Genomic DNA, 25,894 nt, shown 5'->3' with positions numbered 1-25,894 from the left:
GGCAGGACCGCCTCGTGGGACATTTTTAGAAAGAAGGCGCATCTCCCACCCCTCTGTCATGCTCGCCAGGGGATCTACAGGGGTACTATTTCCCCATCTCGTCGGGGCTAGTCAGTCTCCCACTGTATGAAAATACATCCACCGCCCACGCTGGCTTCTGCTTCGCCTCTGGAGCGCAGACCGGAGCTGGCAGAGCGAAGAAGGAGCTTTGAAGTCTATGAGAGAGAGACAGTGTGAGCAAAATGCGGGTCCAGTGAACACTGTCAGCAGGCTCCCAAGAAAAGATAGAGGAGCCCAGCCCTCATCTCCCTGAAGAGGGGAAGAGGTGCACCCCGGGGACTGGCGACACTTCAGAAGATAGCAAGAGGGAGATGCTTGACTAATGCAGCCGCGAGGGGAGCGATGCTCCGCCGGTGAATGGCAACTTGCTGAGCAAAAGATTTTGTATCTAACAACTTCGCTTTCTCAGTTCCATCCCCGGAATTAGCTTCCCCCTCACACCCTGCTTTGTGTCCAGACTGTCCGTGCCCCAGACGCGCAGTGCCAGCAAACCCCCTTCAATTTCTAAGTCATTTCACTTTGGTAGGGGAGCAGGGACATCTCTCTTTGGCCGCAGGCTTTTTCAAACCAAAGAAGGGCTCTCAGAGGCGCAAATAACTCCAATCTACCCGGCTCCAACTGGGCCAAGCTGAGCTGTCCCGCGAGGAGACACTGGCCCGATCACTTCTTGGGGAAACGAAGTAACGGCACCATTAAAATGTCACCCCCGTAAGCCGTTCCGATTAGGGTTATTCAGTCCCTTTACTGCCCGCCGTCCAGGGAAATGAGCAATTACCCGGGTTCGTCTCTGCCATCTCTACGGAGTGGAGCAATTTCAGACTCCGGAGGGGAGAGCCAAGGCTGAGTTGTGCAAACCCACCACCCCACAGCGTGGCTTTTCTCTCCCCTTTCTGCCTTTACTGCTCCACGGGGCTGCAGTGGCAAAGGTCGCAGAAGGGCCCGAGGGGACGCGCCGCAGCCGCCCCTGGCCCAGGTGATACATCTGGGGGCGTTTTGAGGACTGATCCGAAGTGAAGGGCATTCCCGGGCATGCCCGCCGCGCGCGGTGGCTGGATTAAGGGCGCTTGGAGCGAGCGTTGGCATTTCCTGCCTTCTTCCTGTTTATAAACGGGCAAACTGACCTGGGCACCAATAAAATACACGTTCGGAATTGCATTGCTTATCCTGCTAGCAATACTATAATTATCAAGTAACAATGATGGAGGCTGTGTAGGGTATCCAGGTACACAGCACACAGGTGCGCCACAAAAACGTTAGTCACAAGCAAGAGACACCAGTGACAGAGGAAAGCCAAACCCAAAGAGATCCACGAGCCACTGTCTTCCTCCTAAACTTTCTTTCCAGCTGCCCCAAAGGTAGCAAAGGACTTTGCACGGGATAAATTACTCCCGGAGCTCGTTTTATTTTTCCTGTCTACACAGTTGTTCCCGGCTTGCTCCTCTTTCCTCTGAGAAACAGGGGCAACGCGAGCTCCATGCACTGGGGAGAATTATGTTGAGTGAGAAAGGAGGGCTAGAAAAGATTCATTCTCTAGAGCTTCAAAATAGATTTCCTCCGGAGTTGGATAAGAAAGCAAAGCTCAGCTGTGCTGATCTGCAGCAAAGGCGCCATGATAAATAATGATCCTAATATACCCCCCCCCCAGCCCCCAGTCTCCCAGCCGTTCCAAAAGGTATAATCATTTCCTAAAAGCGCCGTGCCGGCACCCACATTAAAGACCTATCCGTCTGACCCCGACCCCCCGCCCCCAAATTCTATCCCTTCCCCGGCTGTGGGCAGGACCCAGGGGATGAGCCTTTATTCAACTGTCCTTCCTCTGCCCAGAGGCTCGCAGCCCAGATCCGCAATAGGCAGCAGCGTCTCGAGAAGATGTTAAATTCGTTCCAGGCGGAAATTAGGCGGCAGAGCCGGATGCCCAAATCCGAAATGCCACCCCCTGAAAGGAGTTCGTGTTCCTAGGTTGAATTCCTCTGCAAAAATGGATCCCTGAATCCAGAAAGGACCCAACCGAGGCTGCATATTTGTTACAAACTAAGAGCTAGACACACACTTCTGGGCTGTACTTTAATTTATTTCGTAGGGTCCCCGCTTCATTATTGCGACGCATTCCCTTTCCTCCGAGAAACAAAGATCTTTAGGATAGTCCCGGTAGTTATTTTAATAAACGTAACATGAAATCATTTAATTGGGACAGGAGTAAAGTTTTCAAAGGTAGATGAATTTTAACCAAATCCCCATCAAGAGTTCCTAGGATAAGCAAAGAAAACGGATGGCCGAACTGACTGCTCGGATTGTCTCTCACCACTCGAGTCGCTGTATATTGCGCAAAAATCGCACCCTCCGTTTATTTTTCCAATATTGTGTGTCAAAGAGTCACTTCTAAGTGAGGGGAAAATCGTGAGATATTTTAATATTGCTGGAGGAATATTTTTAAAAGCTTTGAATTCGGTCCTAAACATTCAGGAAAAGACCCGCTCATAAACTACAACCGGATTTCTATTAAAAAGACCGACCGGAAAAATTAGCACAGCCGTAATAAACCATTTTTAAACATAGAACAACTTAGTGAAAAAGAATATAAGAAATGACTCATGTGTAAGGCAGAGATTTCGATTCATAGTAAAGGTAGGGGGTTTTCTGATGCACCTTTCACTTAAAAATAAGTTAAATACACTAACCAAAAATAATTAATGTAACATGTTTTTTAAAAAAACCCACTAGAACGAGCAACATACAAATTCGCGTTTAAAATGAAATCGAATGGTTATTAAATCTTGCGTGTGGCATTGGGGCAATATATCTCATTGAAAGGGAACGAAAGACTCTCCGATTAAAAGAAAGGAAGGTTAACTCTGTTAAAAAGTGACGTTCAGAAATAGGGGGGAAAGGTGTTACCATATGGTAATTAAACTATATCTATACAGCCAGTTAGGTCCGTTTAGAAACATACTAACTGATGCAATATCAGTGTGTTTGTCTACCATATAACACGTTAGATAATGAAGTTACCTCCCCCCACTCAATATCGAGGCTTTACTGGCTAGGAGGTCGATGGAAGGAACTTTCCTTGTTTGCATTTCCCTGAAGGTGAAAAGGTCGCTGTCCGATCATTTGGTGCTGAAATGGCAAGAAACACCAGAACCCAAATGCTCGATAGAGAATCTCTTTCCTCCAGCCCTGAGAAAGTTAAGGTCAGTTTCCAGACACTCATTTCATATGCTCAAAACTTGGTCAACATCGCTTTGGGTGGGAGGAAGCCCGGTGTGATTGCTGAGAAGTATGTCTGAAGAAAAACTAGGCTTTCTTTGAATTTAAAAAGAGCTGGGAAGAACCTGAGCAGATACTTGATTACTGTTCGCTTCTCTCAAGGATCGGGGTTATACCAGGTCATGCAGCTGCTTTTTCTTTGGTTTGTTTCCGTTTTAAACTGGTTGGTAGAAAACCCTGGAGAACTGAGTGGCGCAGTCGGATCTACCGAACTTGTGCGCTAGAGCCATTCTGGTCTTGCTTTGGCTCAGTGTGTTTAGGAGTGGTGGGAACACCTATGGCTTATGGAGAAGATACAAGTGGTGGAGTGCCTGTTTGCATTGGAGAAAGCCAGGGATATTAATGTTATGCTGCGGATAATGGGGGAAGACCTGAGCCATTGGGTCCTGCTTAAAGCCCCACTCCAGCTGACTTTAATGTTCTTTATTTTGAATGTAAATAGTGATGGTACCACAAATATTTATTGTAGGACACTCCAAAGAGGAATCTGGTCAGCTCTCTGGGTACAAGGAGCAGGTGCTTGACCTGGGGAAGCAGACAGGGTGGGAAGGCTCAAATCACCAACTAGGAACCAGAAGGGCAGAAGGACTGTGACTCCCCTAGCTTTAGCAAGTAGCCCTCTGGCAAACTAACTAGGTGGAATGGCAGGAGAGAGGCTTTCCCCCACTCGCCCTGACACCGCCTTGTTCACTTGAAGGCATATCATTTGGCCCTGGGACAGTTCTGCCACTGGCTACATTTGCCAACATAGCCTCTCCGCTGAGCTCTCCATTCCCCTTCTGGCAGGTGCTTGTCCTATGTTTGATCTGACACTGAATTCCATCTGGACAGATGGACTGAGCACAAGAAGGCCAGGATGCCCCTTCTTTCCTTCTCTGTAGGCAAGACATTCTCTGGTTGGCTTTGGCCTGTTTTACACACACTCAGTCCGCCACGTGGGCCTGGTACGTCAGAGTGACACTCACCAGTCCCATAGGGGGCGGTGGGGCTCCTGGTATGAATGTCCACAAGGCGCTTTGGCAGGGCCTAGAGAAGGGCCAGTAACTTTGTATGTGCTCAAGTACATTGGCCTGCAGAGCTAGCATCATGCTGGTGCTTTCTCCTGGAGGGGAGCAGAGGTGCCAGGAGGTGGATGGCAGGGCGCACCTAGAAGAAGTGATGGAGCTGGGGGAGGGGCAGCTGGGGGAATGGCTCTAGGGAATTCAGTGGAGGTGGCCAGGCTCCAGACTGATCCTGGGGAGTGATGTGCTGGTGATGGGGGTGAGGCCGTAATTCCTAGCTCCAGGCAGGGCTTAGCTCTGAGCCAGACGCAGAGAGGCCAAAGGCAGGGAGTATGGCAAATGCCATGGGTCTAGATGTGGGGACGATCAATAATCACTACTAGTTCTTCTTTGGCTGTGGAGCCCCAAAGGGGTGGAAATGTAGCATTATATTCTGTCCACATTATCACGCTGAGGTACAGCACATAGGTCATATGCAACTGGGTATGTGAGGGTAAGAAAGAGGGAAAGACAAGATCCGATTGTGGGATGACGCAAAAACTATCTTGCTTGGGCCTGTCATTGCAGAAATGATATGAGAGCCATTTAGCAATGTGCAAATAACCCCCTTGCAAGAGAGCCAAGGCCAATAAGCCTTAAGATATCTATTGAGTAAGTGTCCATGGACCAAGAGCATGACCTACCCCCTCATAACCTACCCTCACTTGCACCCAGGCTACTTCACGGACATTAATATTGTTGCAGCAGTTTAAACAAGAGAATTTGGTCCAACTCATCTGGAGAGAAAGGAAACCCAATTTCCAATGCCACTGAAGTTAATTGGGTTTCACCCACTTTGGTCAGTGAAGAATTTGGCTGGGAACCTTAACAGGAGTCAGGAATGTCATATGGGGAAATGCAGATCAGCTTTTAAGCACATAAATGGCCACACTATATTCCTAAGGGCCGACCTGAGCCTCCAGCGGAGGATTCAGACAGTTTAGTAAGGACCTTATATCTGGAAACAGAGCCCAATGTTTACAACCTGCTCATGTGGACCAGTTCCTCCCTTTGCTCTTGTCATTTACTTCCTTCCTTTATGGATACATGCAGCTGTCCCTCATCTTGAGCAGTCATTTCTCTTCTATTCGAGAAAGCAGCATGGTCTAGGGCACTGGATTAGGACTCAGGAGACTGTGCGGTCTATTCCTGCCTCTGCCCAACTATACGAGCTTGGGCAAGTCACTTAATCTCTCTGCACCTCTTTTTTCCTTATCCCTCGTCTTGTCTACTTGGACTGTAAGCTCTTCAGGACAGGGATTGTCTCTGACTATATGTTTGTACAGTGTCTTGGAAAATGAAGCCCTGCTTTACAGGTGTTGAAGCAATATGAATTATGGTTAGTTTTATTCTCCTCTAGTCACCTTTTGCATTCTTGGAAAGTTTCACAAAACACGCATCAAATTGCAAGAGGAAGAAATCAAAAAACAAGCTATCCAAAAGTGGGAAAGCTGGAGGGGTAGCAAAGCACCACATGGTCATTCATCTTAACAAAAAAAAATTCAACCACATAAGGTACCATCCCAGACACCAAAGTGTTTACTGCTGTGATGTTAGCACTGGCATCCCCTAATCTGGGAGGACAGGGCCTCACTGCAGACCTCCCATCCCTATTGATTTGATGATGATGCTGGTGGAAATTGTAATAAAGATACAAAATGCACCAGTCATAGAGCATCCTGAATTAGATCGAGGCTCCTTATAAACAAAGCCCTTTGAATGGAGAGCATTCAGAGAGACCAATAGCAGCAGGAAACTATAATTACGTTTAAATATTGTTAGCATCATTATCTTTTATCTGCGATCAGATTAAGACAATTATGGCATTTTCCAGAATTGTCCTGGCATTCTCTTGACCGCCATTATCTATCATACAGGAAATGTGATTTTCTCCCCGCTTATTTGGAGAATAGCCCAGCTGCGGAGTGCCTTGTATCACATCGGCTGGTGTCACCCGCACGCTACCCAATGTGAGCGTCAGAGCAGAATGGGTCCAGAATATACCTTGCTGCTGCAAAGCCAGCCTCCCTCATTCTGGAGAAACAGATATTCCAAATGAAACATGGACTCTGGACATGGGAAAGCCCCATTCAGTCATATTCCTGGATTGATCCCCATAGTATTCTCCAGGGCTTTGAATGTCTGAGTCTCACCCATTTTTCCCTCAATTATCCCAATCCAAAACCAGCAAAAAAAAAAAAAAAAAAAGGCTTATTTTTCAGGCACTGCTGCATCAGGGAGATCACTGCACAAAGCTCACCAACTTCCCATGCCAGAGGCCTAATGGCTTGTTTTTCAGGCGCTGTAGCACCCGTGAGAGCACAGAGGATGGAGAAGATGGAGAGGAGGTAGCCAGCCATCTCCAGACCTTTTACAATAACAGTCAGCGAATGCTGGAGTGAGTGGGCTTGGCAAACACTGCTTCGTGCCCAAGAGGCTTGGTGAACAATTTACCAGAGGAACTCATTTCAAGAGATCTATTCTAAGTTAATTAAAGATGGCTGGCTGGGGTCATCGCCTTGGCAACACTTAAGGATCGGAAGGACGCCTCATTAGGAATAGTGTTAACAAAAAAACATTATTTTTTTTAAATCAAGACAATTCCTGGCACATTTTTATAAACATTCTCTTTTTCTCCCCCTCACTTGGTTTGCCACCCCATAGTAAACACACCAACCTGAAATTTCATGGGGGTTTCATGGGCATTTCATGGGGGTGCTGAAAGAAAGAGGGAAAGTGGAAATGAAAGGAAAGAACATTCCTCAGGTCCAGGCCAGGTTTGGCTTTGGGTCCTTCAGACTGGACCTCGGTCATGACTGACGCTGCTGCACAGTGGCTGTTGTGATCGGGAGGTGTGGCAGGGAAGCATTTCTAGGGTGGGACAAGGCAAGCGCAACATTCTCCAATGTGGGAGAGGCAGCAAGGGGCAGGCCTAACCAGGGCAGCCCAAAGGTTCGAGCTGGAGCAAACAAGCATGTGTGTTTGTGGGTGCATGGAGAGGTGTGTAAGGGAACTCCCTACTAAGTTGGGATTCATGGGCCATGGTGAGCTGTGCAGCATTTTCTGGTGGCCCACGGAAAATTGGCTGGGCCCAGGATGCTGATCACTAATGAGTTTTGTATTGTACTAGCACCTAAAGGCCAGGGCCCCACTGCAGCTGGCATTGTGCCTCCCTATAACAAAGACAGTCCCGGCCCCACAAGGTTTACCACCCCCTACGGGTTTCCAGCTGTGAGAAATGGAGCAGATAGGAGAGGAGAGGAAATGAAGAGCCGAAGCAGACAGTGAGATTCACTTTTCCCCCCTTCAAAAGGACAAAACACGTGTCATAAATATAAAGGGAAGGGTAAGCACCTTTAAAATCCCTCCTGGCCAGAGGAAAAACCCTTTCACCTGTAAAGGGTTAAGAAGCTAGGATAACCTCGCTGGCACCTGACCAAAATAACCAATGAGGAGACAAGATACTTTCAAAAGCTGGAAGGCGGGAGAAACAAAGGCGCTCTCTCTGTCTGTGTGATGCTTTTGCCGGGGACAGAACAGGAATGGAGTCTTAGAACTTAGTAAGTAATCTAGCTAGATATGCATTAGATTCTGATTTCTATAAATGGCTGAGAAAATAAGCTGTGCTGAATGGAATGTAGATTCCTGTTTTTGTGTCTTTTTTGTAGCTTAAGGTTTTGCCTAGAGGGATTCTCTATGTTTTGAATCTGATTACCCTGTAAGGTATTTACCATCCTGATTTTACAGAGATGATGCTTTTTACTTTTTCTTCTTTTAAAATTCTTCTTTTAAGAATCTGAATGCTTTTTCATTGTTCTTAAGATCCAAGGGTTTGGGTCTGTGTTCATCTATGCAAATTGGTGAGGATTTTTATCAAACCTTCCCCAGGAAAGGGGGTGTAAGGTTTGGGAGGATTTTGGGGGGAAAGACGTTCCCAAATGGGCTCTTTCCCCATTATATACCTGTTAGACGTTTGGTGGTGGCAGCAATAAAGTACAAGGGCAAAAGGTAAAATAGTTTGTACCTTGGGGAAGTTTTAACCTAGGCTGGTAAAAGTAAGCTTAGGAGGTTTTCATGCAGGTCCCCACATCTATACCCTAGACTTCAGAGTGGGGAAGGAACCTACAGGGAAAGGGGCTATACTCCACACCTGAACATAGCCATTACATGAACAACATACCCCCATATCTCAATGTCTGTACTTTGAGCCATTAAACTTTTATCCCCAATCGGGAAGATTGCAGATTATGTATTCCTTATGCCACCCGTTCCTAAACCGAATTTCGCACCCCTTGATAATCTGTACCTTATTCCCTGATAACTAGAAACTTCTATGCTTAAACTCTGTACTGTTTTCTTTTTACTTCAACATCATCTTAATAAAATTTACCTCGGTCCTTAGAGCCAGAAAATCCACCTTCAGTTTGGTTAAAGGGACCCTGGGCTTGTGATCTGATGGCATGCAGCATTTCTCTCCCTGGGCTCTGAGGCAGAGGCTTAGGGGATGTCTGGCGCTATTTAAGTCCAACAGTTGTGGCTTTTTTTGTTGTTTTAATCCAGAAATTTTAACATCGCTGCCTGCTAACACCAGGCTGGGCCGAGCAGCTTTATTTTCTACTTAATTAACTGTCATCCAGTGACTGATCAATTAATGGTGGAACCATCACTGTAATGTTCTGGAAGCTGGTCTGCCCGACCCTGTGCTGGAGTAGGATGCGGTCTCCCTCCAACTCCTACCTGCTCCAGGCTCCCCCCACTCTGTGCCCCTCCCCCACCCTGCCCCAAGAGCAGCTCCAGCTGTAATTCTTCTCCTGACAGCAAAGGACAACTTGACAGATGGAATATCCCTTTCTCGGAGGAAATTCAGCCATTTACCGGGCACTAGTGCGAGTAACTCAGATGTAATAAAGAGGCACAATGTGCTCTCTCCCTTCCTGTGCTCCAGGGGAGGTGCTCAGAGAAGTACCATCATTTTGATTTCCCCAACAGATACCCTGGCAGCTGTGATCAGGTGGGGCCTCTCGGGATGTTGAGTGGGTGAGATCTGACCCACCGGCGGGGGCTCTGCCCCTTCTGGTTTAGGCTGTTCAGAGCGAGGGAAGAAGAAAGTGATGGCGAAAAGGGAAGGAAGTGGGAGAGAGGGGGATGGGGGAGTGGGGATTTTGCAAGCCCAGTAAATAAACAACCCTCTGGGTGCTGAATGGATTGACTGGGTTTCCTCCTCCGCCATCACTCTGACTTCATATAGTATTATTTGTATGGGGTACTGGCCAGGAGCTCCATGACAAAGCAGAACCCCATTGTGATAGGTGGCGCACAAGCACAGCATAGAAAGGTAGCGCTTGCCCCAAAGCACATATTGTATATTCCAGGCCCTGTGTAGGCCACAGCAAGCTGAACTGAAGTTCTGAAGGACTAAAGGTCCAGTGGTCTATAACCCTGGTCTGTGGGCACCGTCCCCAGTCTCTCCTCCCTCACTCAGAGAACCATGGGCTTTCCCTCCTGCCATTCACTGGCTCAGGTGGAACTCTGGTGATTGGGTCGTTCCCCGCCCCCACCCCCAATAGGGGAGGGGACATTACAAGAGGAGGCGAGGTTGCCCAGAAGTTACCAGCCACATCAGGAAGGTTCCTGCAGGTAGCTTAGAGTTAATGATTCCAGCTCCCCCAGGAAAGTTTTATTTCGCAGGGACACCTGTCCCAGAGCTGTAAGCTATATTTGCTTACTTAACTAGGGAGTTATGGCAAGAGACACAGAGGAGTTACTAAGGCACACAGGACAACAGAAGTCCCACATGCGTCCATCCCCCCACCCAGCCTCCTGTGGTAATAAAAAGGCCAGGCAATTCCCAGGCGATGGGAACTAAAGCAGGACTGCAATCTCCTAAACTCTATCTTAAACCCCATCCAATGCCTGAGTTGTGTTTCCAGTGGAGAGAATGAAGCCATGGTCCGAAGAGCTCTGAGGGTCAATGCTCTCGTTGCTGAGTTTAGTGCCAGTCCATGGACTCTTGCTGTTTCTTGCTCAAGGAAGTGATGGACTGATAGTACTGGCTAGAGCTGAGAGGCAATGTGCGAACTTCTCCCATGGCAATGCCAATGCCCTCCAATCTGGGCCTGCAGCACCCCCTGTTATTTCAGTGCTGAATTGCATCACCCCATCCACCTACATACAGCTCTGCCAATGCTCGTCAGTCCTGGACCACAGAATCCTCGGCTATTATAGTACTGGGTTTGCCATACGCAGCTCTGCCAATAGCCCTCGATCCTCACCCACAACCTCCCAACTTTTTCAGTCCTCGATCCCCACGCAGCTCTGACAAATCACCTCAATTTCCTATAGATCTTTACTTTGTTTTTCTGTCGTACAGACATTCACGACACATGGGCTGAAATCTAAAATCTATTAAAATATTCATAGAATCATAGAAGTCAGATGGAGAAAGATCCCATTAGGTCATCTCCCTGCCAGGGTAAGTTTGTTCCCTAGTACTCTGTAAAACTAGTAGAGATGATCAGATAACAGTGACAAATTCACAAATAATTTATTAAATGAAAAATAGCAAAACTGCATCAAATAAATTACTTGTGTTGAATAATTTAGTGAGCTGTAAAACTAATATGATGTTTAAAGTACTACATAAAGTTTGACATTGGGTCTCTGTGTATCTATATGGGTATCTAAATACACACACACACCCATCCAGTGGGGCATATTTATCTATGGGCAAGGAGAAGTCAGTAAACATTAATCCAGACTGCACAATTCTTAACATTCCACTTTGTTATAGACAGAGAGAGTGAAACGTTATTGGTGCAGATAACGGCTTGTGTCATTTGTGGATTGGATATCCATTTCTAGCTTTCCATGAGATTTAAATTTAGCTCTGGGATGTAGGGTTACTTGCTTGTTTTCCTCTCATTACCATGTACACACACACACACACACACACACAAAATATATATATATATATATATATATATATATATATATATATATATATATATATATATATATATAATTACACATTCTTTAAACCTAAGAAGAGTCTGGGGCTTGGAAGGATCCAATTTTAATTGATAACTGTCAACAATCATCCATTTCTGACCGCACTGCACCCAAAACCCAATCAAAATAATTTCCATTGCTAGTAATCCAAATTTACAGAGAGGGGACATTGAAACAAATGTAGGATATGAGGCATGCAGAGGCATCTGTCCACCGATTAAGTTACAAATATGGCCCTTAACATCGGAACCCTTTTTTCCTTGGTTGTCAGTTTCATTTGGAAATCTGTCAGTAAGACATCAATGTGGTAAAATGTTGTGATTATTTAAGGGGAAAATACTCTGCATCTCTCTGATTCAGGCACCGTCAGTTAAAGCTAGCATGGCTTCTAACCACTGTTACTCTTTGTCCTCCAAATCCCCTCCCTGCCCTGTGTTTATCGGTCACCGATTCAGACATGCCCTATCTTTTGGGTCTGATCCTGCAATGCTTTACTCACACAAATATTTCTTTCGCATGAGATACCCATTAATTTTGATGGCATTGCTTGCCTAATCAGACCCTTAGGTTATAAGGTCTTTGGGACAGGGCCTGGTGGCTTTTATTTGTGTATAGGGTGTCCTCAACATTTATGGCAGTCTATAAATATGGGAGAGCTGCCTAGATTTCCCCAGAACACAGATACACACGGGCAGGCAGAAATCCTTGGCCGAGACACACAAAACACAGCTGGGTTCTGAGGGAAGCTGCTGTGGGTGGTGTAACCGGGTCAGGTGATAGTGTCCCAGACCGGTTACACACACATGGTTATGCCGGTGGTGGGGGCAGCGCCTTGCAGGTCGTAGTTCCCAGTTTTCCCAGTGCTGAAGCTGCAACAGGTCAGGGTTACGAGTAGTGCACAGGGGGGCTTTTCACAATGAGCCCAATGGGAAGAGAGCCGCACGGGTGGCGAGCCAGACCCAGACCTCCTCCAGCCTGGGGGATTCTCACTCACAAGGAGCTGGAGCACCAAGGAGCAGTTAGCCTGAGACTCAGTGAACAACATCACCACACAGCAGCACAAGAGCTAAGTGGGGGACTGGATTCCTTCAGCTTCTCCCCAGGTTTGGGGAGAGGGCAGGGGGACAGAAAAGGCCACTTCTCTCTCCTGGGTACTTTCCTACCCAGAACGTTTCTCGGCCCTTGATGGAGACACACTCTAGGGTTACGGCTCTGCTTCAGCCTGAATGAGAGTCCACTTAGCCGCAGCATGCCAAAGCAACAGGGGTCCCTTTCAGGAGCTGACCGGCCGGGCAGGACTAGGAGGGGCAGACGACAAGGGAGGAGGGCTGAGCAGCTCACCCCTCACACAATGAGCCCTTGACCAGTTGCCACCCGGTCACACTGTGACCCCGCACCCAGCGGCTGCGAGGTCACTGTCATTGTGGTCACTCCATAAAGATGTTACAAGCAGGAGCCAGAGCAATTGAAAACCAGTCAGCAAGCTGTAAACTGCCCCAGCCCTCACAGTTCATTAGGCAACCACAAAAGAAACTTTATTTGAGAGTTGGAGTCCTTTTCAGAGAGAAACTTTTTAAATATGTAATTGGCTCTGGGAACCAGGCCCCAATGGGGAATGAGAAAGCAAGGGAAGCACTCGCCTTCATCAGTGCAAGGTCCCTGATTTATTTATGTATTTATTTCTATTTCAAAGCAGCACTGCTCTGCATATCAGGCCCTTTAGAAGCACAATTATTCTCTCGACAGAAGACCTAACCTAGACTGCGCTTATTTGCCTTTCCAAAAGGCAGCATTTCCCCATTAGCAGAGGCAGATACCCCCATCCTCCCACCCCCCTCTTCTTACAGGGATTTCATCATCTTTCTCTCTATATATATCTATAAAACTCTCCAATAGCCCAACACTAAGCATTAACACTTACTGTTTCTATGGAGCTTTACATCTTCAAAGAACCGTACAAACGTTAACTAAATAATGCATCTTTATTCATTCCCTTTGGCTGGTTTTCAAGATACTGTAAATAAATGGTATGTATGGCCTAACAAAGTACCTGAGGCCACATGTGAAATGAGCGTGGGGCTGGGGGTGGGGATATCAGCCTAATGATGTTTGTCCATATTACTGAAAAAAACTTTTTTTTTTGACCCACCCCAGAGTCCGATTTAATTTTGGCACAATGAAGTGTTTTCTACTCAGGTTAGCCCCAGGACTGGAATTGCAGGGGCAGCTGCTGTTTGGGGTTGGGGTACTGTAGGAAGCCCAGTACTGGGGTATTGGAGGGACATCATACTGCAGTTAATAAAAAAAACCTAGTCAGCAAAAATTGACTCTTAAAAATCACTGCTAGTATAATTCATAATCGTCATTATTTTATGAGGAGATTTTGGTGGAGCAGAAAGAGAGAGAGTCAAGATTACATAGTGCTGTTACCTCCCCCTTTCCCCCCCCCCCCCAACACCCACACAATATTTATCCACAGCTTTCAAATGGGTCAGTCTTGCAGATCTGGATTCCCACAAGACTCCACCCACTTCTACAATAGGCCCTTATTTTCAAAGGGTAAATCCTGAGCCCAGACTCCCTGCAAAGCTGCCTTTCTGCCCCTCTGCTCACCATGGTGCATACTGCCTCTGATTTCCCCCACAAGGGCTTGAGATTGGGGTAAACCACACGAGTGCAAGTTGTTCTTTTTATACCAGTGCAGCACATCAGTAGTGGTTCACGCTAGGGCAGCGACACCAGGCAAAACCAATGAAGACAAGCCCCAAGCCTCTGGATCAAATTCGGTGCTATGTAGGGCTAAGGTAGCTTTAAGCCACCTTTGCAGCCTCCTGATTGCGGATTGCTGCAAGGGCGTAAATGGCCCTGCTGTAATTTAGGCAGTGTGGGGAGATTGTAACAGTTTCCCTAGTGCTGCCTATGGATTGAGACACAAGCCAGAATGCACACGACAGTGTGTGCTATTGTACCACCCCCTCCCGTCCCCGGCACACACTCTACATGTGGGAGGGGGGCAACACAGGGCCTGTTTCGGGGGCATTCTCCCCCAGCCCCTGGCTGACTGTTTACAGCTCGTATACCCTGCCAGAGCAGCACACAGGGCTTGGAGCAGGGGGAAGAACCCCTCCCTCCACGTCTTCTCCTTCTTACCTGACCCAGCATAAGCCAGGCCCAGAGTCATTAGCTACCTGACTTGAGCCTGGTGATGCCTTGTAAGAAATTCTTTTTCCCCCTCCTGATGCATATTTTGGGAACATTTAATTGGCTGCAATTATTAACCAGCACGGACTCTGGAAACCTGCCAGTCAGGAAAATAATGAACCATTTTAATACAAGTGCTGCCTGTAAACAAATCCTGCCACCATAGCCTTTGCTGCTGCCTGGCACTCGGAGAAGCAGCAGATAATCTTATCTAGTATGGCGAGGGATGGATTTTCCAAGGAGTGAATTGTAGCTATTTCTAGCCCAGGAGGCCTCGGGTGATGGGTGAATAGCAGGGGAAATTATTCAAACACATTGCATCAACTCTCAATCGCTCTTCCATCTTGTCCACATTCACACGCATGTTTCACTTTTTTCTCTGAACACCCATGCAAATGGATCTTTGTTCACACAAATGTTGGGGGAACAGCTGCTGTCTGTGCAACACCTCTAACCACGAACAAAGGGAACTGGGCGTCACTATGGGCTATTTGCTCTGCATGCTGGAAATGCTTGCCCAATGTATAAAGTTCCAGACCTCCAATTCCGGAGCTGAAACAAGATCATATGCCCCTGATAACATCAGATAGCTACAGATGGTCCAAGCTAGTAGCTGAAACAAGTCTGAACAAGGACATATAATGATAGTCAAAAGACATCTGTTTGCAGGTGGTTTTTAAATAAGAAAAATAAAGCACTATATTCAGATAAATTATTTGCTGCACAGTGTCCTAAGCTCCAGTGGATACTGTCCACTCTAAGTCAGGTGTCTCTTTGGATTGTGCATCAGAACCAGACCATGGGAATCAGACAGCTATCTTACGGGAGGGGCAAAGATGTTTTCTTGCCATGGCCCAAATGCCTACTTACCTAGGGCCAGGCTGGGAGTGGTGTGTTGGCCCAGATAACTCATGGGTCTCTAAAGCTGGCATAGTTTGAGCAGAGCAAATTCTCAATGAAATAGGCACGAGTCTGAAGTAGGTTTGTAAATTTATTTCTCCCCTGGGTGAGTGCATTTTCTTTGCCTCCAATATAGTGAAATTCCACCCTCCCAGACAAAATCACGGCTGATCTTGTGGTGCAAGAGTAGGGGAAGTAGCTTGAAATGCCTCCTGCCCCAGAGAGCGGGGAGCAGGTATAGTACATTGTTTTTATTTTACTTTGTCCTTTCCTCCAGCCTTCCTGCTGTAAGGAAGAGAGGGACCGGCTGCACAGAGGGCCCATTGTGTCGTCTAGCTCCATTATCCACGCCAATATTCCACTCTTGTTGTACATGCCAGACACTTCATGCACATAGGGAGAGCAGAATGGCAGAGCTGAGGGGCCCGATCCTGCTCCCCAATGTACAACCCCCTTGAGCACAGCCCAGGTGATGGGACAGCAGGGCCATGCTGTGGAGCATTGTACTCTCCAGGTTCAGGTACTCATTGTACTCTCCGTTATCTGGAGAATTCACATCCCCCAGAAGAAATCACTCTTCCCCGGGTTTGAGCAGCACAGGCCAAATTCTACCTTCACTTAAACCACTGACTTCAACAGGAGCAAGATCAGCCCTTCTTTGAATGGCATGAGCAGTACCGCCCTCCTGTGAACGACGCACGGCCCAGTACTGTGCCTGCAGCAGCCTCATCTCTCTGGTCGGTTCGAATTCTCTCCACTTGTGCTCACAGGGCCTGATGGAAGGTCCACTGCGGTCAATGGGAGTCTTTCTATTGACTTGAAAAGACTTTGGATCAGGCCCATAATGAGACACCGTGCCCCATACTCAGCAGCTCTCACTGAGATACATTTTTCAAAAGGGCCAAGCACCCAAATGGGCAGAGCTCTTTGGAAAATCGGGGCCTGGTTGAGGATGCTGGGCTCTTCAGAATTTTGGCCACAGCACCATGTCACTAAATAACGCACTGCTTCCAAACCCAGCTCCAAAGGAGTAAGGACGCCGATGAAACCGCATTCCAATCAGACAATGACGAGAACACACACACGTTGCCGTAAGAGATTCGGAAATCCACTCTGGCCAGTTTGTTAATATTTATTTTGAGGAGGGAGGTGTTTTTTAAAGCTCAGTAAAATAAGTCGATATTTCTTTCATTTTCCAGGAGTCTAAGATAAAGAAGGAGCAAAATTAATTCAAATTTAATGCAAGCAAAATTAAAAACAACCCCTCAAATTAACCTCTCCAGACTTTGTGATCCACATTTGAGGCATTCCCCCATTCTGCCCCTTTCAAGTGGGTTTGGCCTGAATGATGAAACAAAGTTAACCCAAACTGCTTTCCCGATTTAAAAAAATAAAATAGTAAATCTGGCAAGCAAGTGGTTCTCTGATGGCTGAATAGAGACTAACCTCTCTCTCTTGTAGGCGCTCACAAGTACTTTATATGCCTTCAAATAAGATAGGGTAAATTTTAAAACAAATCGGATCTTGTCAATTTGTGTAAATCAGTACAAACATGCAACTAGCTCTCAGCCCTCTCTCTGCACAAAAGACGGTCCTGTCTCATGCTAAGCATGTTGAAGTTGGCCTTCACAAAGGACTCTTTCCCTTGAAATAAGCAACAGGGTAGCTAACGATGGAGCATTTATACAACTAAAAAGCAGACATGATTTATTAAACAGCTACAGTGTGACAATAAATTTTAATGTCAATCAAAATCTGATTATTGTCACTGAAATTTGGAGTGAAAAGATAAAAGCCTGGAAAACAGAATTTAAACCAAACTGAAAAAAAAAAATAATGTCTTTGTTCCAAATGATAAATATTTTGTGTGATTGTTTTAAACATCTAATTCTTAAAAAAGGGGAAACAAGCTGAGCTGGATAGGCTCTTTTGAGAGGGTCTGTTAAGACACACAAGGACAATAAGAAGAGCATAGTTGTCCAAGAAAAGAAAAAAAGGAAATAGCATATTTTTAAAATGCTTAAAGAGAGGAGCTGCAATTTTCTTTCTCCTTGGTATGGTCAGAAATCTATATGGAATCAGAAGACATTGTGAAAAGGATCATCTATCATTGATATCCTCCTCTTCCTGTTTTCTGCTGTACTGAAAATCACAGGACTATATCGTCCATACCTTTCAGCCTGGCAAAAGCCGCATATGGAACACAATGAGTGAAAAAGATCCAAATAAGGAGGACACACACAAAACATTATTCATGCAGGAAACTTAAAAAGCTCAGAGAGCCTTTAGTGTAAGTTACTCTCCTTTCTGAACTCCACGTCATGATTCTTTATTTCTGATGTCAATACATTTTCAACAATAAGAATCGGGGCATCAAATCTGTATGGAACACAGGAAATTCTGGGACTAAAACAACTGCTGTCTTTTGAAATGAGGGACACCGGAAAGGTGCGATATTACCTGCTAAAACTGAGAACAGCCTGATCTGGTTTTGCTCTAAGATTTGTCACAAGAATTTGCAAGTTTGGGCAATGGGTATATATTTTTTTCCTCCCTGACACACATCGTTTTTGTTTTTGTTTTTAAACTCTGAATAAATCATCTATTTTTTTCAGACATTTCTGCCCTGGCAAAATTTTGCCTATTTTCACCTGCTAGGAAAGTTGCCTTTTTTCTGGTATAGTGAAAAACAGCCAAACATGTAGAAGTAAAACTATAGATTTATGATTTCTATAGCACTGACAGTGAGCAATCAAAGGTTGCAACCAAAGAGGACAACAACTTACTTCCTACGGACATATTCCACAAGCCCTGTTTTGGACGAGTTGCCTCGTTGAAGTCCATGAGACTACTCGCACACAAGGTGTACTCACAGAAGTAATGTGTGCGGGATTGCGATCCTAAACAGGTAATATATAGCAAAGGCTGGGGAAGGTAAGCAGCACTGAGCTGAGTAAAGCATTGCTGTACAGGGTTGTTTTTTGTAATGGTTTTGGTTTTCTTGAATCTTTGCCTGAGTAATTAAATGCTTAGTGCTTAGATACGATGGTGATCAGCAGTATAGAAAACCCTCAGATAGATAATATTTCTGTGGAGTGGAGGAAGGCTTTTAAGGCCTGTAAGGAAGAAGAGTTTGCTTTTTGTACCTCCCTCCCTTGCCCTGGGCTACACACAAAACTTCCAAATGTTATTCTTTGTGTTTTAGGCATGAAGGTGTTTTGTACCTCCCTGTGGCATGCTGATCAGTTTCATTCTCAGGTCAGAGTTCCCATCCCCTTTGGAAGGATCTGTGCACTAATAATAAGACATAAAACAGGAAATTCAGCATGTCAGTTTAGTAGCCAAGTTTGGCTTAAAAGTGACCCCAACATTTTGGATATGCATCTGGGTCAGTGTGAATTAACGGGCATAGTTTGTCCTATAAAAATGACTGACGGAGTATGTATGTGACACAGAGCTCCAGTGGGGAGAAGGGATGACAGGCCGAAGACCCTTTATTCCAAATAAAATACACCTTTAGGAGAAGGAAAAAATTCAGTCTTTTGAACCACAAACCTGTTTTTTGGTCCCAAGTTAACATACAGTAAGGAACAATCCTTTACCATCCAGGAAAGAGTCTATGTGAGACCTCAAAGGCTTTTCTCTGTTCCCTAATGTCTCCAATGAAAAAGCCCAATGTTTTTTAAAAGAAGCAGGCATGATGGGAAAGCAGTTTCTGAGGCTGATGCTCATTTCACTTACACCGGTAGCCTCGCTGCTTCCAGTGCAATCCCTCACGATTTACATTGAGACATGCCAGGGGAGAATCAGGCCCTCAGCTTTCTGAGGCTGCTCTCACTTTGCTAACACCCTGCAGTCATCAGGCTCTGTCTATGCTCAATTGCACAGCTCACAAATGGAATCTCTCTCCTTGCTGTGTGTGGCCACGGGAGTGGAAGAATTGCATTGGGCTGAAAATAGTATTTACTTTTACTGATTGAAAAATAGAGGTTTTAAAAAAAAGCAAAAGCAGGAATTGAAACTATAATTACAATAAACTGTATGTAAACTCCCAGGTAAACACTGATTATACTGTGTCATTCCAGCCAGACTTTATTAGCAAGGAAAGACGAGAATCTTCCTCTTTTATCTTAGCCCGCCAAGAACTTAGTACTGAGGGGTTTCAAAAGAATCCTGTTGCCCTACAGTTTTAGAATGCTTGTCATCCCAAAGGATCCCAGATTTAGGACCTGATCCTTCCAACATGGGTGCAACTTTCCTCTTCTGAGTTTAATAGAGCTACGCACGTGAGTAATGCCACACGGGTGTGTGCAGAATCAGGGACTGGACGTAGTGAGCATCAATCTGGAATGGGGCTTTTAGTGGGCTCAGTTCTGCAGAAGAGGTGAAGTGGGGGGATGATTTGGGTGCGTTGTGACTGCTGTCAGTTTGACGTAGGGGGCAAGAGCCAAAGGGACGTGCATACGGAAGGAGATGTGGTGGTTTCCCTTCAGCAATGCAGGCGAGGCAGCGTTGCTGTTGCTTGGTGTGGCACTGAGGAAAGGGCAGAAGTGAAGCCTTCCTGAGCTGGAGAGCACAGTCTCCACAGGGCTCGGCTATGTGACTCTTTTAGGAGCTGAGGGCCTCCTTTGGCGTTTGTGCTGAGGATCTGTGCTGAGGATTTGGCAGGTAAATAGGAGGCTGAGGGGACAGGAAGAGGCATACAATATGGGGGGGGGGAAAGGCCTCAGGGATGCAAGAGTGGGCTGAGTTGGTGTCCTCCCCTCACCAGTGTGTAGAGACAAAGTGACACCGAGACCGGGAAGACGATTCTGCTCCCAGCGACAGGCCTGCCACCCCTGCTGCACACGCAGTATAGTGAGCAGGATCTAGCCTAGAGAGAGAACGAGCTGTTTGCTGGGGATGGAGCTGAGCCATGAAGGCAGCAGGGAGTGCTGGACATGGGTCAGACTGCTTTAGGATTAGACTGGATCATGGAACCTGGGCCAGCAACAGCGTTAATCTCCAGACCACAGCCTGTCCTCTATGAGGACTCAGGCAGACCCAGAAGGGGTCAATTTTACTCTGCAAATACCAGGAAATCGCCCATTTTTCCAAACTAACAATCAGAGCAACATCCAATTTACACAATGGAAAAGCAAAATGCCATCTGGGTCAAATCATGAAGTCACTACTTGGGGGAGGGTAGGAAGGAAGGGTTTATTCCCCGGCATGCTACCTAGTATATAGGGGAATTGCTCACCTCCACAGCAGAATCCCACCCTACCCTGGACCCACCAAAGCCCCATCAGACAGATGCACTATGCAGCACCATTAGCTTCTCTGTGGATGGCCCTGGCACCCTAGTAAATCCCCTAGAGTCCTATCTCTCAGGGATCCAGAGGCAGGGCTGGCCCTAGACCAAATGGTGCCACTGAACTTTAGAATATCTTATTTTTTATTGCATTTGTAGCTCACTTCACGACTTGGATGCACGATTTGCATGCATGATTTATCCCTGTTCTATAAGATGATAAATTTGCACACTAGGATCTGTAAATCTGTATTTATTCATGCCGTATATAAGCAAATACAAAAAATTAGCTTCCTCTATGCTTACAGAAACTTTTAAATTCTCTTAGTGAGAAATGAATCCACAATACAGAATACCTGAAACATTTTACTTCAAATGTTGCAAACAACAAAAACAGCACCCTAAGCCCGGCACCCTCCCAAAAAACCCAAAGCACCCCTGGCAGTCACTTGTCCCTAAGTCCATCCCTGTCCACAAGCACTGATGGCTGTACTTGGGGCCTGTTGGTTCCAGCCTTGTCTTCCATGAACAGTATCCTTAAGGCAACACAAAGGGAAACGCAGCAGGCAGGGCAGAGAGGACAAGTCCACTTAAGGGCATTGTCAACCAGAGCTACTCACCACGGAATTCAACTGAGCACTGAACAGGCAGATGGTGCAGAGAATGGAGACCAGCTCATGTCTATGTAGGTATTTACAAAAGACCCATGCACGGTAGTGTCTGCCTGATCCTTTGCTCACACCAGTCTTCCCTCCTCAAAGGCTTCCGAGTGGCCTTTGAGGACGGATGGAGTACGCTGCAGCACAAGAGGTGAGTGACAGGCCTAAGGCCTGCTTTCGAGAGGAAGGGAGGCTCTCTTGGCCAGTCATCCGTTGATGGGGGAATTTCTAGCCATCGCAGCTGTGGGCGAGATCCTGAACCACAGCCTCCCTCGACCAAGAGAGCAGATACAGACTTTGCCAGGCCCTCCGAATGCCTCCCCATGGCAATCAGCAACTCCTCCGCCTTCTCTTGATGGCATCTAAAACTGCTGGCCTTCACCAGGACCCATCCACCTTGTGCCAGACATTAGGGGAGCAAGGAAACAGCACCAGCCCCAAAGGAAAGGAGACCCAGAGCTAAGCATCATCAGCATGTTAGCCTCTCATCCTTGCCCCTTCCTGCAGGGCAGCCAGTGACTGGGTGGCTGGGATCTCTGGTAGGGGACACATTTGCTGAAGGGCATCTACCTGCCTTTCAATTACAGGGGCGCACAGACCCCAGTCTAGAGAACTCTAATCCATTTCCTTTGGGGATAGGGGAGAAGAATAAGAAGCCAGGTTGGATTCTCTGAGCCCTGTGCTGGAAGGGGAAGCATGTGTGATTCCCTCCCCCAACCCGCCCAGCCATCCCCTTGTCTGCCCAGGCTCAAGCCCCCACTTGATCTCGTGTGACATGCCCACCCCACCGCATGCACAGTCTAATCTCGGAGCACAGTTTAATATTCAGACCAGCTTTTTCAGTTTGGGAGGATTTCAGACAAAATAAGAAAAATAGAAATAAATAAAACGTACAAGGAGACACCTGCAATGTTAGCAGCCGCCAAACAGGTCAGAACAGGCCTGACCTGCTTTTTACGGCTTTGCCACAGCGGCACCTAGTGGTGAAACACCATAACTGCAGCTTCTTTAGGCTTCAGAAGGGAAAAAAGGAGGCCTTTGAGGACTGTATAACCCTGAGAGGGGGCAGCATGTGGCCCCATTATAGGGCCACACACAGTATGTAGCCCCATTATACGGGCAAATGTGGATCCACCAGCTCCGCACAACTATGGAGAAATGATCACATTCCTGTTCTACTGAGCTCTCTTTTCCTACCACAAAATCCCCCAGAGTCTGAATTGGAGACTTCCCCTGCCCTTCTAAAAAAACCCTGCTCCTGTGTGGCTCATTGGTGCAGGATAGCTGCTTCCCCGCCCCCACAGAGCAGCAGGGCAAGAGAGCTCTGTAATTCACCTGCTAACGCAGGTGTCTGGGATGAAGGGCCCTGTAGGAATGGAAGGGAATATCAGCATTTGGCTTTGCATTAGCCTGATGGCATATTCCCGTAGATCCCACCCTTCCGCACACACCCACACCCCTAACTTTGAGTCAGACAGTCACTCGAGAGGAAGTCCATCCATTGGTTAGAATGAGACGCTGGGGTTCCATTCCTGATTCTGCACTTGACTCACCAGGTGACCTTCGATGGGGCCCTAAGGCCTCAGCCTCCCCATTGGTAAAATGGTGATTAGACTACCCACCCTGCAGGCGTGCAGCGGGCTTTGATTCAGTCCTAGTGGTAAAGCCCAGACAGAGAATCCTTCTTAGAACACACACACTGCTCTCCTACACATGGTTGGAGAGGAATTTGCTTTTTCAGTGGTCATTGGCTGTGCTCCTTCCCATGAAAAGAAAGCCGGCTGGGCTCCAAGTTGTGTGTGCATGAGTGTGCGCATGCATACTTGCATGACAATGTTTACTGCGGTGTGTGCCTGTTCTCCCTTTCTCCTGGGGCCTTACATTTCCAGGCTGTGTTAGCAAGCTCTTCTCATGATGTTGTGCGGGTGTGCGCGTGCGAAGGCCTGCGTGTGTGCGCGTGACGGTTAGTGGGATGTGCATCGGTGTGGGGGAGCATGTGTTTTTTCTCCTCCTGGAGCAGACAGAGACTGACACAGTGAGTTCTTTGTCTGCCTGTGCGCCTGCCTGTCACAGCTCCCCAGCATTTCCAAGCCACCTTTCACAGCACAGAGAGACTTTGTCAGGAGCTGTCTTGGAATTTTAATGTGCCTGATGATCAGGCTTGTGGTGCAATATGCAGAGCTTGCTGTATCCCTTTTCAGAACCTCTCCTTAATGCAACGGATAAATAAACAACACAACAACCCCCCCACAAAATGAACAGGGTGTGGCATGTTTCTCACAAACAGGCATGCCAGAGCCTTCCTTTCATGTTGCTGCAGCTCAGCTCTAACAGACCACAAGCCTTCCATGCGATGATCTTCTAGAGGCAACAGAAAATGGGGCTTCTAGCATAGAGAGGGAGCCAGCAGAGAAGGGCTCCCTGGCTCAGTCCGGTAGGGATTCAGGCACTTAGAATTCATTCTTAGAAATGCTTGAGTGCGGCACATCAGAATGATCCTGGCTGCAGGGCCCAGGTACCCAGGATTGGACCTCGGTGATCATCCCACTCCAGTGGGAGAAGGAGGCACTCTGCCCCTTGTGGGATGATAGAGTCGAACTAATGGAGACTGGGCCAAGGGCAATGGTTTTTTAGGGCCCAGAGTCAAGGCAAGGAATCAGACTTTAGAACCAGCAGCTCTCCATCTGTGCTGGTTTGGGGATTCACACCAAGGGCTGGGCCAGAATGTTGAACTTCAGTGGTGGTATGGATTGTGCACCAGGTTATTCACAGTTTGCCTTTCTGCTGGTGGTGGGTGTGTATGCTGAGATCCCCAAAGGGAAGCACCTACTGGTGGCATCGGCATCCGACGTGGACTATCTGAGGCAAGTTACAGGAGACATTACAGTGACTCTTATCCGTTCTCTCTTCTTCCCTTTCAGCTCTGTTCTCTCCAGTTTCTAAGGAGCCACATGCTAGAGGGACAAGACCTGCAATGTGGAGGGGAACCCTGGAACAGAGAACTAGTCCAGGATCAGATACTACCTAAAGAAAGATACCCAGTGGCACCTGCCATAGGTGCTGATGATGGGTCAAGCACCACACTAAGCACAGCGCTGACCTTCAGAAGTGCCAGGCAGAGCATGTAGAAGATTGGACACTTTTAGAGAGATGACCACTACCCCAGTGCATGGGACGGAAGAGGGAGCAACCAACAGAAGCTGTTGTAAATGCAGCCATCTAAGAGAGAAGGCAAACCTAGCAGCCAGACTGTCTGTGAGGATGTGGGACAAGCATGTAGTGTGTGGAGCCTGCACCGAGAAGCCCTGTAGCACACCCCTCACCCTAGCCACGGAAAGAGAATTAGTCACATGAGAGTGGGGGGGCACACTAGGCAGAAGTGTTAGAGTCTGGTGTGCAGTCACATGTCCGAGACTCTGTGATGCTGGCAAACCAGGTGCCAGCCTATACCAAGGTCCCCATGCCTCACTTGGATCCTGACAAACACAGAGCTGGAATCAGCCTGGCTTACTGTTAAAACAGGGATTAGAATGATAAAAAAAATGTCCTGAGGGTATAGACTTCATGGAATGCTTGTAAATTGCTGCTTGCATTAATCTCACTTATAACATCTGTCTCCCGGTAATATTTGAGTGTTTGCATTGCAAGCCTCTGTGACTGTGGAAATCACCAGACAGGAGCGAAGCATTATCTAGTGTAAAATACTAGTCTCCAACAGGTGTTATGTCCTGCCTGACAAAAAAGGCCCATCAACAGCAGACGAACTATTGCAGAACATCAGTGGACAAAAGGGTTTGTTGGTTGCTTTCCCCCACACCTCAGGAAGAGGAAAGGTGCAAGTGAATTCCTCCCATTAGCCGAGTTTGCAACTCGAAGCAGAAGGGGGGGAAGGAATAAAAACCCTTCACAAGGAGGAACTGTAGTTTTATGCTGCTTGGAGTCTGAGGGGCAAAGATTACTAAGCATAACCAAAAGATCCCCCTGAGTTAGCCCTAAAGGACACAGAGAGCTTGCTTATCATAGAAGCTTCTATTACTTTTTGAAACTTAAGATTGGAACTCATTTGTGTGTATATATGTTTACCTGCTTTAACCCTGTAAATAACTCCCATTTCCTTTTCCTACTTAATAAATCTTTAGATAGTTTATTATAGGACTGGCTACAAGTGTTGTGTTTGGTGTGAGATCTAAGGTACAATTGACCTGGGGTAAGTGAATGGTCCTTTGGGACTAGGAGTAACTTGAATACTGTTGTGATTTTTGGTGTAAGGAATCATCTATCATAAAGGCAGGCTCACCTGGGGGGCAAGATAGAACAGAGTACCCGAAGGGTCTGTCTGTGACTCCATGTGAAGGCTGTTACAGTGCCTGAGGAGTTTACACTTGATAATTGGTTGGTGAAATCTAAGCATATAACTCACAACCAATTTGGGCTTGTGCCCTTCTTCTGAACAGTCTGCTCTGAGG

At 46.9% G+C, this 25,894-nt stretch overlaps 1 long non-coding RNA gene across 1 annotated transcript in view; it reads left to right on the top strand.

Annotated features, from left to right (window-relative positions):
• The window catches only part of LOC140895032 (uncharacterized), a 74,903-nt gene extending 49,323 nt beyond the window's left edge, over positions 1-25,580 (top strand). The window contains exon 2 of the long non-coding RNA XR_012154045.2: positions 24,350-25,580. This is a non-coding gene — a long non-coding RNA (uncharacterized LOC140895032). The remainder of the gene's footprint in view (positions 1-24,349) is intronic.
• The last annotated feature ends 314 nt before the right edge of the window (positions 25,581-25,894 follow it).

Source organism: Lepidochelys kempii, chromosome 10 (assembly GCF_965140285.1).
Source record: "Lepidochelys kempii isolate rLepKem1 chromosome 10, rLepKem1.hap1, whole genome shotgun sequence".
Lineage (NCBI taxonomy): Eukaryota > Metazoa > Chordata > Testudines > Cheloniidae > Lepidochelys > Lepidochelys kempii.
This window is presented reverse-complemented; position numbering and strand designations above follow the sequence as displayed.